Source organism: Lepisma saccharinum, chromosome 13 (genome assembly GCF_977018435.1).
Source record: "Lepisma saccharinum chromosome 13, izLepSacc3.1, whole genome shotgun sequence".
Taxonomy (NCBI): Eukaryota; Metazoa; Arthropoda; class Insecta; order Zygentoma; family Lepismatidae; genus Lepisma; species Lepisma saccharinum.
Window position 1 is genome coordinate 80,241,453 of NC_139241.1, and position 20,366 is coordinate 80,261,818.

The 20,366-nt window shown below is 38.5% G+C and overlaps 1 long non-coding RNA gene across 1 annotated transcript in view; it reads left to right on the top strand.

Moving 5' to 3' along the window:
• Positions 1 to 15,425: 15,425 nt before the first annotated feature.
• Positions 15,426 to 20,366, top strand: part of LOC145997075 (uncharacterized) — a 118,867-nt gene continuing 113,926 nt past the window's right edge. Inside the window, exon 1 of the long non-coding RNA XR_014442864.1 lies at positions 15,426 to 15,532. This is a non-coding gene — a long non-coding RNA (uncharacterized LOC145997075). The remainder of the gene's footprint in view (positions 15,533 to 20,366) is intronic.

Sequence of the window (20,366 nt, forward strand, 5' to 3'; positions counted from 1 at the left end):
CAAGAAAAATAGAAAGATGACGAAAGAACAGAGGAGAAATAGACAAAGAAAGGTGGAGAAGAGGGTGAGAGATGAAAGAAAGAAACGGAATCGTAACAGCTATGAGTATTGTAGCGCATTCTTTCATATCGACAATGTTACCGATAAGCGAGTGGCAACAGAGGCGTGTTCCACTTACAGTATTGCATTGTTTTCTTGCGAGCGAGAAAAAAATAAAGGAAGAAATTTCCGTCTTACTGAGAATAAAATTATCTCGTTGGTCTTTAAATGGTGTTCCGTTTCCACGTTAAGGAGGTTTCCGCCTTAAGCAGGTCATTTTCAGGTATAAAATCGGTCCGTTCTGGGGACTTTTTTTCCCGTATTTACAGGTTTCCTTCTTATAGAGGTTCCGTGATATGCAGTTTTTACTGTATATTGTATTTGCCATTTTTATTCTTTTCATTTCTACCGTTGCCATTTTTTCCTTTTGCCATTTTTTCCTTTTGCCATTTTTTCCTTTTGCCATTTTTTCCCTTTGCCATTTTTTCCTTTTGCCATTTTTTCTCTTTGCCATTTTTCCTTTTGCCATTTTTTTCCCTTTGCCATTTTTTTCCCTTTGCCATTTTTTCCCTTTGCCATTTTTTTCCTTTTGCCATTTTTTTCCTTTTGCCATTTTTTCCCTTTGCCATTTTTTCCCTTTGCCATTTTTTCCCTTTGCCATTTTTTCCTTTTGCCATTTTTTCCCTTTGCCATTTTTTCCTTTGCCATTTTTTCCCTTGCCATTTTTTCCTTTTGCCATTTTTTCCCTTTGCCATTTTTTCCTTTGCCTTTTTTTCCTTTTGCCATTTTTTCCCTTTGCCATTTTTTTCCTTTGCCATTTGTTCCCTTTGCCTTTTTTCCCCTTTGCCATTTGTTCCCTTTGCCTTTTTTCCCCTTTGCCATTTCTTCCTTTTGCCAGTTTTTCCCTTTGCCAGTTTTTCCCTTTCCCAGTTTTGCCTTTGCCATTTTTTCCCTTTGCCATTTTTTCCTTTGCCATTTTTACCTAATTTCTCAAAAGGTAACCCCTTAAACCACGAATTAACAAAACAAACGGGATTAATCTTCTTGGTAACCGTAAACAGAAATTTTAATATGTCCTTTACTAAATTTGGAGTGACCCTTTGCGAAGATATCCAATGTTAACAGCCTTTCCCTGGACTGCATTTCTGAAACTAGCGAGTCTCTGTCGTCTATACTCACAACCAGTATAATCCTCTGTTGTGTCCTGTCCTTGTGTGTTTGTGATTGTCCCTTCATCTATTTCATCTAATAACCATTTATCCTGATCATCGCGATTAGCCAAAAGTGGCAGAAAAGCAAAGTAAAATAATACCAAAGCAATCAATCAATCAATCTTTACTAAATTTGGTAATTTCACCAACATTATTTTTATAACTGTAAACAAATGTGCATCAAAAGGGTTTGGTCTTGGGGAAGACACACTAAAAGGAATTTGGCACTGCTGAACAATCATTTGTTTGTTGCCCAATTTAGCGCGGTGCGCTAACCACTCCGCCACGAAGGCCGACTGCTTTGTGTTAATTGAGCAGTTTGAGGTGATGCACCTGAATGCATTGATTAATGCATTAATGTGTGTTCTTTGGCTTCTTCAAAGAATCAGATTCACATTTGATGCATTTGGGTGCATTTTTGTATGTAGTGAAAGAAACACCAAAGGGCATCATTTGATTCCAAGTGAGGATTCCTTTCAGTCGAGATGCACTTCAAAGCATCAGTTGATGCGTTTTGATGCACCAGAATACATCTTTTTTGATGATGCACTTAAATTTTTAGTAAGATAATGGTGATTCTGGAGTTGGCAACCTGATATTTTAAGAGTTGGCAACCTGATTCTTTACGAGTTGGCAACCTGATTCTTTACGAGTTGGCAACCTGATTCTTTACGAGTTGGCAACCTGATTCTTTACGAGTTCCCAACCTGATTTCTTACGAATCGGCAACCTGGCTGTCACTTGCATGGCAAAGTGACTTCTTGGAGACGCCGAAAATGATTAAATGGGTGTGTCTAACCACTTACACATCGAGTTTACACGAGCCTACTTTTCTTCCTAACTCCATAGTCTAGTGTCACGAGCCGTTTTCTCTGCACCAATAACTCGCAGAACAAGAAGAAAATTAAATATATCTCGTACACGCGACAGCACTCGCCGCAACATTTTTTTTTCTTTCTCATACAAGATTGTGCCGACCTTTTGGCATCGTGACGTCACTTTATGATGTGATTTCACACAGAGTAGGATGGAATTCTGAAGACGATACCGTAGCAACACGACCTTCTGCTTCGGCAGCATTTTGTGTACGTAAAGAAAGAGCACGAACGCAATGAATATAGCTACTGCATATGGGAAGAGAGCTCACGTGTTCTCACTGTTGGCGGAGACAATACTATGCACCATTCGCTGTAAAATTCTCATTTTGTGACTTTTCAATAATTTATAACTACCTTCAACACGCCAAAAGCCTTTACAGAGCATGTATGGGCCAACGTCTTATCCACCTTTTCTCTTCATATTTCTTCAATTCATATAACTTCTTACATATAAACGGCAATATTACCAATCTCATTAATATATGACAGCATGTTAACTTCTAAATGTTTATTGTGCAGATGTGTCCCAGCTATCGATGAAGCGAACTGAGAGCGCTGCATCGTTAAAAACCGACCAAACTCTCACACAGAAACACATTTTTTTTACTGATACCACACACAACTCACACGATTTGGACAGAAATACCAAATCAAGTCCCTACCTCTTATTATTACATCTGCCATTTTTATGACACATATTTACATTAACTGTTATTACATATTTGATACTCTCACTTCCATTTATTTTTTCTGAAGACTTTTCATTGTGTTTTGCTATAATTGAATGCATACTATGTATCTAATCTTATTATTTACACCCTGATGAAATTTACCAATTGCTCCTGTTCACGCTCAAAATTTTATTTTATGACATATTAAACACTGATAGTGATCATCATTTGCTGTGTCATCACTAATGTACCTTCTCATAGATATAAGGTGAAGTCATTTCTTCAGAGTACATCCAGAAGTCATCCATAAGTGGCAAGCAGATTTCGCATCGAATTAATATTGTTCCTGAACTTTTCTTGTGAACATATTTTGTCTCCCATCAACTTATTTGTGTATTCTTTTCAACATTTGAGACCTACTAACTTATCTTCGGATCAGTGTTACCAGTGATATATTTATTCAAGTGTTTTCACAGTGTCACGTACATGCACGTCGTGCGATGAGATGCCGCTGAGACTACCTTAATTGCCAATTTTGGTTTCATCCGCTTCGGAATACATGACAGAAAAGTGTTACACTTCAATTAGTGTATTATTATTGTTATGTTCTACAGTGCACTACATAGGCTACTTGCCTACTGCCCTACGACGAATCATGTTATATACGGGGTGTAATCATTTATTCAGGGAACTGGTCGTTGTACATATTTAATCATATCTTAATATTTTTTGTCAGTAAAGAAATGTGATTGTCCCCTGGCCAATCCCATTTCTTTTCAGGGGGAGGTGGCATGTCACGAGCCGGAAATAAAATGCTGTGTAATCAAAAACGCCAGCAGTCCCCGGGTGACGAGACGTCGCCGAGGAGTCTTGGTCGAGGGAGCGAAGCGCGAGGTGTGTTGCGAGTGACAGTGTTAAGTCGGTCCATTTAAAAGGTTTGGGCGAACCCACTGATGACACCTTCGATGGACCGATAGAGCGCCGCGTCGTGACCCAGCCGAGGAACCGCGAAGGAAATCAGGTACAGTGGTGACACTTTGGGTTTTATCATTGTCAGTGTTTACATATCTCGTTGGCTCGTGCGTGATCTCTCCCCCCCCTCACTTGTGAGATTCTATTAAATATTGGTATGGAACAATGAGCGTAATTTATTCCATTCTTCATACACACATCCTCTTGCAGCCAAGCAGTTTAAGCCGGCGAACGGCCTAAACGTAACACTAGGACCACGTGACATAGTGACATAGCCCAGATCTAGGACTCAGCATACGCCACTGAGTATTGCCTTTATTCGACCCAATAAGAGCCTCAAGAATTAAAAGAAAACCCAAAACAACTTGTTGACAACTTCTGCACCAGCATACATAAAAATCCATCGATTAAAAACACACAGGATGCAAATTAATGAAAATAGTCATGGACAATTTGCACGGCAATACTGACAGATCCCACTATACAAAGAATGCTTTTCTGTAGACACTTGCAACCAGTGATGTGCCGTAGACTATAAGTTTACGTCTACATGCGTTGTCTACACGTAATCTACGCGTAGATTACATTGGGTTGTAGTTTACATAGACTACGTAGACAATCTCAAGTGCATTAAAATTAATTTTAAAGACTTTCATGAAAGGAAAGTGACATTTTCAACAATATTGGTTCCTAACAAACTGAAAAGAATCCTATTTACAACAAAATTTCTCTTCTCTTCTCTCATCAACAATGGGAGAAGATAAATAGTATGCAAAAAACAACAACAGATGGCAGTCGTGAGGCAAGAGTGGTCTTTTTCCCATAAAACACTAGAATATTTCCTATATTAGGTTTCTTCCTAGGTGAGAAATTGTTCGAATTTGGAAGAAAGAGTATGAAAAGTTCTCCTCACACATCAGCAACTGATAGGCAGTATAATATTATTTTTATTCCACGGCGCCCTTTGCTAAATTATCACCTTTCGCCATGTTGTTTACATAGATTACGTAATCTACGTGTATAAAATAGTCTACGTGTAGAATGTAGACTATCGTTGTTTACGCGTAGACGCACATCACTGCTTGCAACTCTACCTTCACAACGGCAGACATAATTTATCGCAGAAACGGAAAGAGCATAACGAGCGGTTTGAAGAAGGTGATAACACACAGGAAAGAGTAACCACAGCTACAGAATTGTAGAAATCTACTTGTACATCACGGACTTAACACGTGCTTCGCAAATAATAATAATAGTGTTAATAAGAGTGTGAATTTTGGTCTACTTGCCTTTGTTATTCCGTTTTGGTAAACGATTTATGTTCGTTTTTTTTCTTTTTCGAGCCTGAACGCAAGTCTATTTGTAGATTTTGTGCCTATTTTGCAGAAACTTGTCTAAAAAATATCTTTTTGGTGTCTTGTTGCTTATCCTCGCTTTAGTTATACTATCTTTTCGGCTGATGGTACTGTGAAACAAATTGTTCATCACTAGCTTTTTTCTTCTTCGTTCCTTGTTAGGGGATGGAATTGTGTTTGTGCTGGAGAGCATAGTGAAGGACACGGAAATTAAAAAAATCAGTATAATCAATGCACTCTTACTGCAGGACAAATTTCAATGTCAGCTTTCTTCCTAAACGCCTTTACACATTGTTACCCTGCTCCCGTGTCAGGGCAACAGTTTTTTTTTCTTATTGAAATATTTTATTAATATGTTAATGAACGTAACAGATCAAGTACAGATCAAATTTTTCACATTAGACAGACACTTGAAAAAAAGTGGGAATATAATCAAAATGTCCATCAGCTATTCATTTATTTCAAAAAAACATATGATTCGGTTAAAAGGATAAGTTATATAATATTTTAGTAGAGTTTGGAATACCTAAGAAGCTTGTTAGTATGATAAAAGTATGCACCAGTGAAACAGAAAGTAAAATTCGTGTGGGTATTAATGTGTCTGACAAATTTCATGATGGGTTAAAACAAGGAGATGCATTATCTCCATTGCTCTTTAATTTTGCCTTAGAATATGCTGTTAGGAAGGTAAAAGAAACTAAAGAAGGACTAAAATTAAATGGTATGACTCAGTTGTTAGCATATGCAGATGATGTAGACTTATTAGGGGATGATATAAATACAATTAAGAATAATGCTAAAATATTTTTCAAAACTGCTAAAGAGATAGGTTTGGAAGTTAACAAATAGAAAACTAAATATATGCTTACAGGCAGAAACCAAGTGTTAGGTAATAATCAAAATCTAATTATTGATAACAACTCGTTTGAACCAGTTTCCAAATTCAAATACTTAGGAGTAATATTAACAAATGAAAATTATATTAAAGAGGAAATAAAAAGTAGGCTTAATTCAGGAAATGCATGTTACTTCTCTCTTCATAAACTTTTGTCTTCTCGTTTAATATCTAAGAAACTAAAAGTTAAAATATACAAAACAGTAATTTTGCCTGTAGTATTATATGGGTGTGAAACTTGTTCCCTTACATTGAAAGAGGAACATAAATTGAGAGTATTTGAAAATAAGATCCTTAGGAAAATCTTTGGACCTAAAAGGGATGAGGAGACAGGTGAGTGGAGAAGGTTACATAATTTAGAACTACATAATTTGTATTCATGTCCAGATATTATTAGAATGATTAAATCAAGAAGACTTAGGTGGGCAGGCCATGTGGCACGAATGGGAGAGGAAAGAGGAGTTTACAGGATTCTTGTTGGGAAACCTGATGGTAAGAGACCTGTAGCAAGACCAAGAGTATGTAGATCTTGCTCAAGATAGGGACAGATGGAAGGCCTGTGTTGCTGCAGCCATGAACCTTCGGGTTTAAGAAGGCTAGAGAGTTAGTTAGTTAGTTAGTATTAGTTAATTACGTGTATAAAAATATGTATATGTGGTTAGTGTAAATCTTTTTATTATGCATTTTTTTTTTAGGTTCGTCTATTCCATGTACAGTGGGGAACACCAAACTTGGGATTCTGTTAATTCAGGACGTTTCCTTTCAGATTGTAAAATTTGGTAAGGATCGAACCACGCAAAGTATGAAAATGTTAAGAAAGGAAAAGACAATGTCCTTCTCGTACATTCTATGTAGCACTCTGTTCTTTCTTCGTGTTTCGAACGTTCAAGGAAAATGCGGGCGTTTTTAGCTGTTACAAATAAAAAACTTTTGAAAGAAAGGCCGTTGGCGACAGTCGCCAACGAAATGTATATAAAGTCCCAGATGAGAGTAGGGGAGTTCGGCTGTTGGAACTGAGACTTGGAAGGGAGAGGCTGTTTTGCTTCGGTCACCTCGGATCGGAGGACAGATCTTCCGTAACGGATGCTGTAAGGAATTGGATTGCCGGGCAAGCTAGTGCCTTGGTGTCCGATTTACAGGTAAATGGTACTTTGTACTGGATGTTATTTTGAAGCAATTACAGTGCACCGGGCAGCCTAGTGCCTTGTCACTGTGGAGTGTTGTAAAATGTACACGTCGGGCGATCTTGCGTCTGTTAAGACGTTTCTTGGGGTAACACGAGTCTACCTTGTGACAAGCGTACTCCCGATGTAATTGATAAAACATAAAGCATCCAGGTACAAACAATAGAGATTCCAACATCAAAATTAGAGTTTTGGCCCGATAATTAGAGAAACGAACATTCGGATACGATTTGTATGTATTTAAATTTACGTTAATTAAACTTTAGAAAATACCCAAAACATTTCGGTTCTTAATTTCACAGTTGCTGGACAAGGTAATTTATCCCCTATAACAATAAGGTTTCGCAAAAAGGTTATCCGTTGTCTCTTGTTATTGTTTTTTTTTTGTTTAGTTTGTGTTTTAAGTCCACTTTATGCACAGTAAGGCTAATCGGGACTGGACCTACAGTTTAAAGTTGGATCCGAGCCACTTGTGCCTCCACCGGGTATCGAACCCGGGATCCCTTGATTACAAGGCGGCGACGTTACCACTGCGCCATCGGGGAGGCCCCTCTTGTTATTTTGTAGTTACAAAGGCTGTCTCAGAGAAGGTGAGACTAATTCCTGTATAGGAAAACAGCGACCTCCATTGGCTAGCAAATGTACTAGTGTGAAAATTTGGTTCATTAGCTGCCGATTGAGACCAAAATGAGCGCAATAGGTCAAAAAGTCGTGACTGCGTAGCAGTTAAAAGACAAGCATGTACATGGACCCCTCCAAGAATCATTAAAATGAAACAAAAAATTACAAACCACAAAATTTTTATTCAGAATCAGCCATATCGAGTAGACGTACATCTTTTTCAAAATAGGCACCATTGACAGCTAAGCAAGCGTCCATACGCTCCTGCCACTTTGTGAATGTCTTTGAAAATTCGTCGTCAGGTAGCGAACTGAAGAAAACTTGCGCTGCGGTGATCACTTATTTGTTCGTCATGAAATGACGACCACATAAAGCGGCCTTTAAAAGTGGAAATAGCCCAAAGTCGCAGAGTGCAAGGTCCGGGCTGTATGCTGCAAGAAAATTTCTATTTTTCTCTTCGTTGCGTAATCCTGAAAAGCCTGCGCGGTATGCGGGCGTGCGTTATTGTGGTGCAATATGAAGGAGTTCTTCGAATGCGGCCTCTTTTTTGATACATGCTGACGCAGAGTCTCAATGACTCCTTGGTAATAGTGTGGCTCTACTCAGTCTGTCTTGATCCGCATATGCCTGTTGAAACATTGCATATGTTTCCGCAGCACTTTTCCCTAAACGTGAACAAAATGTTATGGCATGTCGCTGTTCATCTTGAATACTCATCGCGAAAAGCAATGTTATACAGAAAAACCTGGAGGGGTAAACGAAACACGTTCCACGTAAATCAACACAGCTGCTCACTAACGTGGTTTCGTAACATGTGACAACTTGCTACAGAAACAGAATGAGTCATCCTACACGACGCGACTAGTGCCGAAACCATATGCACGGTTGCAAAGCCAGGAAAAAAATCTGTCTCACCTTCTCTACGACAGCCTTTGTAATTATATAATTACAGTATGTTGACTTATTGCAACCCGCGTGCATTGTCGTACAAAAAAGATACCCCTAGACAAATCAGAGCCGAGTATGGGTGCACCGAACCTTGAGTGCGGAGGTAAAAGTGTGGGGGGCTAGGCAAATAGAGTCGAATTACTTTCGGAACATCTCCAGCGGACTACGCGAGTGTGTCTAGCGAGCCTAGTGGGCGTGTAGAGCCTGAGCAGGGTGCTTAGCGATAGGTTCTGGGTTGAGATGACGTCAGCGGCTCGCTTCGTTGATTGGCTGCTTCGAGAGTTGTGACTCGTTCCGAAGCTTCTAATGCATAACAGCCAAAGATGTTATGGAAATAATCTCCCTCTAACAACATCCATTCCAGCTAGATGCCACGTTTGCCGGTTGAACCGTTCAAGGCAGAACTGATCGTGTGCGTGTGCCATTCATGCCAGAAATAATGATTTGTCAAGCTTCGAATTAGAGATTACCATACTACACAAGAGCCAATCACAAATGCGATGTGATCTATAATAGTGCCGCCGTACGAACCGGTCCCCAATCACAGCGCAGAACGACTATTTTCACAAATTCCTGTTTCCATGCTGGCTGCTTCGGGAAGGAGTGTTTCAAAGGTTGCCGCTTGTTGCCCAAAGAGGGGGAGGGGGACAGCGGGGTAGGTCTAATTGGTTGTTTGACCGCGAGTTCCTTCGTAGGTAAACGCAGCAACAGAGGGTCACTGCCATAAAGGCGGTCCCCGCGCCGGCTGTAAGAGCGGCGAGACTGTAACTGGAAATAGTTTCCACATAGAGATGGTATGGCATTATAAATTGGGTGGCACTGAACTCATAATTTGTATAAGTTTTCTCAGCACACTAAGTTTCATATTTTTACATTTAGCAGTCTGCGAGATACAGACAACTGAAGACTGCACGCTTCAACATGAAGTTAACTTTTTTACTTCTTGGTGAAAAGTTCCCTAAAATGGTGACTTTTTCCACGTGGGGGTTAGCAACACTGTGCAGGAGGGAGCGAGTGCATGATGTCTGTTTGAAAGTCTTGCCGTGGTCTTGCAACGTGCCGCCTCCTTCCCAGCACCTCCTTCTCTCGAAGGGGCGTGTCTAGGCGTGGCGAGATTGTGTTTGCGGGGGTGTTAACGTTCGGAGGGGGAGGTGTGTTCTTTACGACCCACGTGGGTGCTACTTCGAGACCATGTGAGTGTCATTTGCATTGTGTTCTTGAGTTCTGGAACTCTCGTCCCATATACCTTCTACGCACGAACAGGTTGACACTGGCTGATATACCTCCCATGTAACGCTACACCTCTATATGAGCTTTGACGTCCTCTACCATCCCTTTCCATTCTTCTCTGTTCCTCATCTTCTGCTACCTGTATCTTCTGATTCTCATCTTTTCCACTTCGTCTAAACATCTCACTTAAGGTGATCTTACCCCAAGGAATCTTTAAGCATTTACCTTGACAAGCCTGCATAATCTTATGGGGTAAACTTGGTCACGATTATCTCGAGATTCGATCGACAGAAAGTTATCAGATTTTACCTGAACACTGAGAAAGGGTGTTTCTAGAAAACCACTTTTTGATGTTTTCATTTATTGAATCGATGTCCCCAATATTAATGAATTTTACTCTTGAAATCTCGTAATTTTTTTCACTTTTCATGACAGGGCAACCCTGCAGAGAACCCAGTCGGCTTTTCATGGAACCTTCTTGCGAAGACACTTGTTGTTGTCCTTCGTTTGCTCTAGAGATTAACGAGACAGGGTGTTAAGACTTTTCTTTCTTTTCTATTCCTGCTCCCACTCTCTCATTTTCTTTGAAACGCAGAAAGATACAGATAGAGAAAGAAAGAAGAAAAGGAAATTGAGGAAGAGAGGGAGGGAGAGAGAGAGAGAGATAGAAAAAGGGAAGAAAGATACCTGAGAGAATAAGGTTCGCAACTCTTGTGGTTATCTCGATGCATGTTACATTCAAGATCATAGGTTTAAAGGAAAGTATGAGAAATTATAATAACAACACGTGGCGCAACAGCTCTTGAGAGTCAAGGCTACGTACCGACTGCCGGCCTCACTCCCACATGCCTCATCAGAGGTGGGCGATCATTGAACCAGTTACGGCCTGGCGTGTGGTCAGCACGACGAACCCCAGTCGTCGTTGTAGGTTTTCATGACCGGGTTACGCTACTAACTCATATCTCTCCAATTTCCTCACGATGGCCACCGGCCCCATACACTGGTCGAAATGTCAGGAGAAAAGTTGTTACGTTTCCCCCAAGAGACTCGAACCAGCGCCCGTCCCGTAACCAGAGCTCAAAGCCTGAAGCCTTAGACCGCGGCCATGAAGCGGGACAAGAAAACATGGTTTCGCGAAATTTATATTTTTTTACTTTAAGGTCATGTCGTTGTTGTTGTTGAATTGGTGTTTTAAGTCCACTTTATGCACAGTAAGGCTAATCGGGACTGGACCTACAGTTTTAAAGTGGGATCCGAACCACTTGTGCCTCCACCGGGTATCGAACCCGGGACACCTTGATTACAAGGCGGCGACGCTACCACTGCGCCATCGGTCATGTCGTACTTCTGAAGATATATAGCTACATACATCATAAATAGCATTCAACGCTCTTATTTTTTCAAAATATTATTTTTTCTATTGGGGGCCACATCGCCTACAGCCACTCCTTAAGTACTCTCTCCCTCCATTAAACCTTCCTAAAATGTCTCAAACCTCAATATTTTCTTACTTTCTGCGTAAAAGACCAACTCACCACCAATTTTAAAGTTTGGGGAAAGGAAAGGAGGGGTGGGAGAGAACTGTGAACGGCTTCAGCTGACAGACCGCAGACAGTGTTGCGTTTCATCACTAAGGGATATTTCCCCAGTGCAGGGAAATTCATATTAAATTTTAGGGCAAAAGGGAATTTTTATGAAAAGTATTGAGATTGTTGAGAAATTTGAAGATACAAGATTCACGCATTAAGGTCAAGCTGATTAAAGTGTGAAATAATTTAATTTATTTTCTGTTATGACGCAAGGGGTCCTTGTTAGCCAAAAGTGGAAGCTAAATAATAATAGTCAAACAAATACATTCCTTTATTTTTACGAGTAATTTATACCATAACAAGCCGCAGTGGTCTCGTCGGTAAGGCGTCTGACTGCCACGCGGGTAACCCAGGTTCGATTCCCGGGTTGGTGACATAAGGTCGGAATTTGTCCGGTCTTGTCATCGCATAAAGCGACTCTAGGGCACACCTAGCCACCAAAACATGGGTACATAAGGCTGTGAGTTAAAGGTTGCCGGAACGTGGTGCTGATCACATCACCTTCAGAAATGGCAATGCGTGGGGCCCTACTCCCACATACCCCTATGTATGCTTCATGGCATAGTGCAGAGTGCCCGGAGAACTTTACCTTTATCTTATAATATTCAATATTTTAAATTTTACAACATGCTTTCTTTCGTTTAATACATTTGACACTTCCAATCATCAAACCATATGTTTTTTGCACATGTATATTTTTTTTTACATGATCAGTAACCTTTAGGAATAAAAAGTTCATTTTTATGGATTTTGAAGAGCGTTGACTTTCCTGTTTTCCCCCCCTCTGACTCAGATCCGTCATTCGAGGTATTAATATCTTCCATTATCATATCAAATTTTAAAATTATTATTATAATTCAATGAGTGCAAATCTAATTTCACTGAAAATTTGATATTTCGTATATTTTTCGTAAATTTGATTATAATCTTCATTATTAAATTAAATACTATAAATATTTCAAAGAGTCAGTAGAAATAATACTTATAATTCTACTACTACAACAGTAATAATAATCTTGTTTCAAATTCTTTGTCCTTAGGGAAAGGGAAAATTTGGACGAAAAAGGGATAATTTTCACCTTCCAAAGGGAATTTTATATTCTGATTATGGCAACACTGGCCTCAGGCACTGTGGGTGGCGTTGATTAGCCTTAGGTCTCCGTCGACCGCAGACTGTTATTGTTGATGCCGCTACGTCAGGTCAACTTTCGTTTTTCGACAATCCCACATCACCTGCACTCTTTTCAACAACTTGTAATCACGGGACAACAATATACCCAACAACAGACCGGTTACGTCTTTTGACAACGGTCCATCTTTGTTTTTCCACCGAGGGATTAGGACGGCAGTAGGGTGTTGACCTTTTGAGGGTGTTACTGGGTAATTTTCTGTACACCCCACAAGGAAGCATCACCCTCAGAATGGGCAACAACAGTTTCCAGTTTAAACTGGATAAATAGAACGTCATTTTGGAAGATTTTTGAATCAATCTATCATTGAACATCCTCGCAGGCACTCCTCGATAGCTTTGTCGCCTTGTAAGCAAGGGGTCCCAGGTTCGATCCCCAGTACACTGCACAGTGGTTCAGTCAGATCCCACTTTCAACCCTAAACAGCAATTTGACAGCAAATGCCTGCCTGAACAGTGCACAGAGTTCCATCACCACTGCGTGTGGCTCACTGGACATGATCCTGGGTCAACACCGATGGTTTAAGTAATAATTGTTTTGCTTCACCTAGACAAAAAAATTGCAGAAAGCAATTGGTAGCCCACGTTTGGATGTTTTCCTATACTTTCTCGGTCTCTCAGTATAACAAATATTGATTGTTTAGTTTCTGTTGATTGGTCACTATACAAAGAAACAGATCAAGTAGTGACATCAATAATGGCTTTGGGGCACCTCCCAGAACTGATTAAAGGAACCATCAACTCCTTACTTGGTCTTTTTCTTGTTCTGTTTCTCCTCCATTCTTTGTATCTTGCTTTCTCAATCTTTATATCTCTCTATTTTACTCTTCCTCTGCATCTTTCTATATTTCTCTTCTTCTGCATCTTTCTTTCTCTATTTTTCTCTTCCTCTGCATCTTTCTATATTTTTCTCTTCCTCTGTCTCTATTTTTCTGTTTTTCTGTATCTTTCTCTCTATTTTTCTGTTACTCTGTATCTTTCTCTCTATTTTCTCTTCCTCTGTATCTTTGTCTCTATTTTTCTGTTCCTCTGTATCTTTCTCTCTATTTTTCTGTTCCTCTGTATCTTTGTCTCTATTTTTCTGTTCCTCTGTATCTTTGTCTTTTTCTGTTCCTCTGTATCTTTGTCTCTTATTTTTCTGTTCCTCTGTATCTTTCTCTCTATTTTTCTGTTCCTCGCTATCTTTATATATTCTTCTCTTCCTCTGCATCTTTCAATTTTTATTATTTTCACTTCCTCTGTTTCTTTATATTTATTTTTCTCTTCCTCTGTTTCTTTATATCTATTTTTCTCTTTCTCTCTATCTCTATTTTCTCTTCCTCGTATTTTTCTCTCTACTTTCTCTTCCTCTGCATTTTTCTCTATTTTTCTCTTCCTCTTTAGCTTTCTTTCATTCTCTATGTTTACCTTTTCCTACTTTACTCTTCCGCTGTATCTTTCTTTCGACACTTTATTCTTACCAAAAATGCATCAACTTGGATTTAATGCATTTGAGTTTTATTTGTGCCTTTCAGGGCCACACGAAGATAACAATCGGAAGATTTTAGTCTGGCCGCTGTATGGACACTGACCTTTATAAAGATCTGTCTCTCAGACGACACCTATCTAAAAAAAAAAAAAAAAAAAAGTGAGACATAAGCGAAAGTGAAAAAAGGGTGCCGAAGTCGGATTAGGGATTTCCGTCTCCAAATAAGGAACCGTTTTTGAGACTTTCGCCGGAGGACAAACACTGAAATGTTTTTTGTCGAAGTAAAAAATTACATTCGGCAACCTCGGCTTTCGTGAAATCTGTATGATCCGAGTCTCCTCATTAGCCGGGGCAAAAAATGAGTTTCTCACGGAACAATTATTACTTTGCGGTTGCTTCTGTTTGTGCTTCTTTCTGTGAAGAGCCTCTTCGCATGTCTTGCTTGATGTGTGTTCCCGCATGCGAATAAACTTTGCCTGGGTTCTATATCTTCGAAGAACTACCACCCTTCACATGTCTGGAACTCTGTCAGGCAGTGTACTGCAATGCAAAAGCTCTGCTGAATCTTCAATAATAAGTACTCTGTGTCTCAAATAGAATAGAATAGAATGGGCCGTTCTTACAACCAACCCATTGTCACATATACAATGAATCAATGACGCAAAGGGAAAAAAGTAATGATCACGATAATACAATAAATAGAATATGTACAAAGATTATTTATTTATAATGTGAAATAAATATATGTATAATAAGTCATCAGTAGCGTATTGTTGGGGCATCATATGTATACATTATATGATGTATAAGTGCAGGTACAATAATTGTACCTTTAAGATTGATATAGGTTAATATCGTTGTTTGGACAATAGTAAGATTTTTAGTTTTTCTTAAAACTATGATGGCAAGTAATGTTATTCAATGGTGCACTGATATACAACTTTCGAGCGTCAACGTTTTGTTCATCTGCTGAAATAATGGAGCTCAAATATGCAAACTACGTAGTTTAATTTACCAATTAGAAATCTCCGCCAAGTCAATTATTTACCTTTACTTGTATATCTTATTAATAAAATCAGTTTTCGGAACAAATGAACAATCTTATATGGACATTTCTTCAGCATTTGAGCAAGTTCTATATGTTTTATTTAAAAAACTAAGTAGTTTTGAAGATATTTTAGCTAATTATTATATCGTGCAACTTTTTGTGTTGTAACAATATATGTCATTTGTTTCAAGTGCAGGACCAGACTGACATAATGGGGAATTCTATTCATTGCATGTAAGTAACAAAATGAATCAATCTAAAAGTTATTGTTTTTCAATGTTTGTGAATTTGCATGACATTAACATCTGTAATTGATGTAGTACTTCATAGAAAAATGAAGTCTCATTTCGCTACATGTTTGTCACACACACGACACCTTTTTATTAATGTTTTTCGTGCACGCATAGTATGCCATTACAATCTTAAAGCCAACATATTCTTTATTTCGTCCACCCTTGTGCATGTTTGTTTCTGTGAATGGATGCAGATACGTGTGTGTGTTTGTGTGGGGGGGGGGGGGGGGGGGCTGAGAGAGAGAAATAGAGAGAAACATATACACGCACAAGATCCTTGATATGCTTAAAGCTAATCCCAGGAATGCCTATTTTTAGTGCCCAAAAATATGTGTGAAAGTATCCAGATAATATCCAAACGAATTATAATGTTGAGGTTACAGTATAAAAATAATATGTGTATTCTGTAATGGATTAAAAGATTAAATTAAATATTGTGAGATAATATAAAGATAAAATGCTATTAAAAATTACACTCAAGTGACATAACATTTCTAGTCCAACATTCTTTTCGTCAGTCAGTTATAAACGTCCAAATGACTCATTGTTCATTAACAACTTAAAGACTGATTTTCCAAAACATATTAAAGAATAATCCACAGATTATCCATGAAATATCCTTCATGGATATCACTGTGAGTGAATTTATTTAACACCTAATCCATCAGCCACTTGTGGGTTGATGGATTCTAGGTTCATGGATTCATCTACAATAGTCCAAGTGAAAATATAATCAATAGTTTCAACATCAATAGGTTGGATGGCATCTCACATGTCATATATGTTATGTCACTTGAGTGTAATTTTTAATAGCATTTTATCTTTATATTATCTCACAATATTTAATTTAATCTTTTAATCCATTACAGAATACACATATTATTTTTATACTGTAACCTCAACATGTTTTACTGGTGTTACTTTTATGTAGTAGACTGTATCACTTACACGAGTACACTCCTTCCAGCATAAAACTATAATAGGCTAAGGTATCATTTCATTGTATTTCATTGTTTTAGTATATTGTAATGCAAACACAAATTGACATGTTCGATATCATAGCATGTAAATGCAAATATGTGATTCATGGATGGAATGAATCTAATCTAATATCCTATGAATGTCTTCTGGCGGATTCCAAAGGATGCTATTTTTGGATATCCAGAACTTCGCAACAAATATGCAAAACACATACATTAGATGTCCCGTGCTTTATGGAAAGTATGTCACCTTGTTACTATGGTGGATAAAAAAGTAGACGCCTCTGTATTTCACCTGCACGTGTCTTATCGGTGTCTAGTCCTGGCAAGAGGAACACAGATTGGTAGTCGAATGCAATTCGTGCACGACTCGTCTCCCAACCCCCTTCCACCCACAAGAGAATGGATTCAATCGTAAATGAGCTTTCCGTAAGCAAACATCCACAAACAGGAGGGGGAACCCACGACTTCAACGCCATCTACACCTTAATTGGCTTTATTACACGGCGAGCAGCGATAGCGAGTTTATGCCACTCGCCTTTTCAATCCTCGTCTTCGGCTTCTTGTCTTTTTTGCTAATCAACTTCAGCCTACCATGTAAATTGCCTCATGGATGCAATAAAGGAAGACGTATCATTACGTCCACGGTGGGAGCTTTTCCACTGTTTGTCCGGCGTTGTTTAATGTCCGCAAGCCTTCATTACCTGTGTGAGTCTTTTGCTTATGGGCTGAATCAGATTTCTCGGCTGAGCTGGTCTCCGAATCATGAAGTTATAGTCCAGCAGCTAGCGTCCACCCACGCTGAAAATGTTGATGAACTTGTTTTGAGTTCAGGTTGCAACAAATATTGATACTGTGAGTCAATTGTGACGCCAGAGGACTTCGTTCAGGTGGACAAAATATGGATTTTCCAGGAGGATCTGTTCGGTCATTTCTGCTAAGATTCTCATTTTTTCTCTAATCTTATTTTCCAATTAACTTCTTTTTCCTTTCTTTCTGTACTTGAATTTCTCTTACTGACTTCTCTTTCTTAGTCTCTGTTCTTCTACTGTTCCTCTTATTTTTCATCGTCTGTTTCTCAGTCTGTTTCTTTCTATTTTTATTTCTCTCTCAATTCCTCTATTTCTCTCCTTCTCTCTCTCATCATATGTTTATTTATTTTTCCTCTACTTCTCTCTGTTTTCCTCTGTTTATTTATTTTTCTTATACTTCTTTCTTTCTCTCTCATCTTTCTCTTGTACCTCTCTCTCTGTGGTTTCCTATGTTTATTTCTTTTTCCTCTACTTCACTCTGTTTTCCTCTATTTATTTTTCTTCACCTTTCTTTCTCACAAGTTTCCTTTTTTATCTTTTACTTCCTCAACTTATCTGTTTTCCTCTGTTTATTTCTTTATCTTATACTTTTCTTTCTCATAGGTTTCCTTTGTTTATTTTTCTCCTCTACTTCTCTCTCAGTTTTCCTCTGTTTGTTTATTTTTCTTCTACTTCTTTCTTTCTCTCAGGTATCCGTTGTTATTTATTTCTCCTCTACTTCTCTGTTTTCTTCTCTTTATTTTTCCCTCCTACTTCTTTCCTCTCTCTCTCAGGTTTCCTTTGTTTATTCAGTTTTCGTTCTTCCTTTCTCTCTCTCCACTCAAGTTTCCTTTGTTTTTCATTCTCCTGTCTCTCTCTCTCTCTCTCTCTCTCTCTGGTTTCCTGTGTGTATCTCTTTTTCCTCTATTTCTCTCTCTTTTTGTGCTTTTATACTCTGTGCGTGATACTTGCTTTTTCCATCCCTAATGTATCCTCCTCTTTCTTTTTCTCTTCCTTTCTTTATCTTACTTTTCCTCTCATTCCTTCCATTATCTTTGTCCTTTTTATATTTATTTATTTATTTCTCTCTTCCTTTATCCTCCATTCTCTCTGTGATTCTACCTATTCTATAAACGATTTTGAAAATTTGTCATGCAAGGTATTTCGAAGGGAATGATGGTGAGCTGAAACTATTTCCAAATGAACAAGTGTCCATGCTTGTAAAGCAAAATTTTTATTTTCCGATCATGCGTGATTTTGAACAATTCGAACAACGTTTTTATCATAAGTTTCTATCATTCCTACTGTTCCTGTAACTTTAAATTTTAGACTCTAGGATCCCCAATTGTTCGTGCATCCAAGTTATGTTTTTACTCCAGATGGACAATAGTTCGTATTGATAACCATCACCACTATCTGTTGAACAAGAGGTTACGTACAATACCATTGATTCTAGTTTTTCTTGTATGTACGCATTGCTTGCATTATAGAATTATTTTCCTGTAGTTTACGGTTATTACAAGCGTAAGAAAATAGTTTTTCTTTGTGACGTTTCAGGAGAAAACACGCTCCTTTCATCAGACATTTATTTTCATTTACTAACCATTGTTATAACTGTATCTTTAGTCAAAATGAAAATAAATGTCTGATGAAAGGAGCGTGTGTTCTCCTGAAACGTCACAAAGAAAAACTATTTTCTTACGCTTGTAATAACCGTAAACTACAGGAAAATAAACCATTGATTCTACTTCCACTCTGGTATCTAAATGTCTGTGTCATTTGACAACGTCAGCAAATTTAAGATGGTCAGTAACTAACGCCTCTGCGGTGGGTCTTGAAACTACGAGTATAACTGGATTACGCGTAAGATCTTCAGGCAAAAAAGAAGAGTTACTTGAAATGAATTAAGATTGAAAGTAGCATATCGTCAGAAACCATGGAGCATTATACAAATAAAGCACGAAAGATGAAAATCAATTAGACTTTTTTATGATCTGAGATTGAAATCGAAATAAACGTTGGGGTGAGAAGGTAACGTTTTTGTTCTGCTGCGTTAATTGGACCACGCCTTCTTCCGTTATATCGTCTGAATCCATCAACGTGAATGAATGTTAGCATCGCTTGATTGTATTGTGCAGAATGGTCTGATAACCCATTAATTCTTTGTCTTTGTTTTTGCTATGTAATGAGGGTGTGATCGGTAGTAGAAATATTGTGTATTTAGTAGATGTGTAGGTTTGTGCATACATTTGCACCAGTATATTAACCAATGGGTATAGTTTCTGAGGGACGCAATCATTTTCTGGGTTTCAGAAAATAATAACCACACACAAGAAACATTACTTTTCCTTCTTACAGCTGTAGGTAACTGAAATATTTGTTGAATCGAAGGCAAGAAACAACTGGGGTTTTGAGACAAGAACGTGATTGTTATTACAAGGTCAGAATGACTTCAAGTGAAGTATTTCCTAGAGTGTATGAGATGTAACTGGAATAAATAGAAATACAATGACATTAGCTTGTTTCTGAATAACCACGCCTGTAGATGGCTCATCGTTGTCCTTTCAATCTAAATAACGACACGGACTGTTAATTGCGACCAATTGAAATGAAGGTGACGTCACAATCTAGAAAGATAAAATGTTATCAAGAGTTTTTGTTTTAAGTCCCGTTTTATGCACAGAGATAGGCTAATCGGGACTGGGCCTACAGTTTAAAGTGGAATCCGAACTGCTATGTGTCTCCACCGGGTATCGAACACGGAACCCATCTCGAGATGTAAATGCCTGTCTCAGGCCAGAGGTCTCGGGTTCGAAATTCGGCCAGAGCATGAATGTTCTTCCTGATTCTCCCTGCATCAATTTCATCTTCTCATCCTCGTCGTCGGGATTAGCCAAAAATGGCGGAAAAGCGACGCTAAATAACAAAAATCAATCAATTATCTACTTGGCGCGTCGTTTCGGCTTTACGAGACCTCAAAAACTGGATTCTTAAGTGCGCAAAC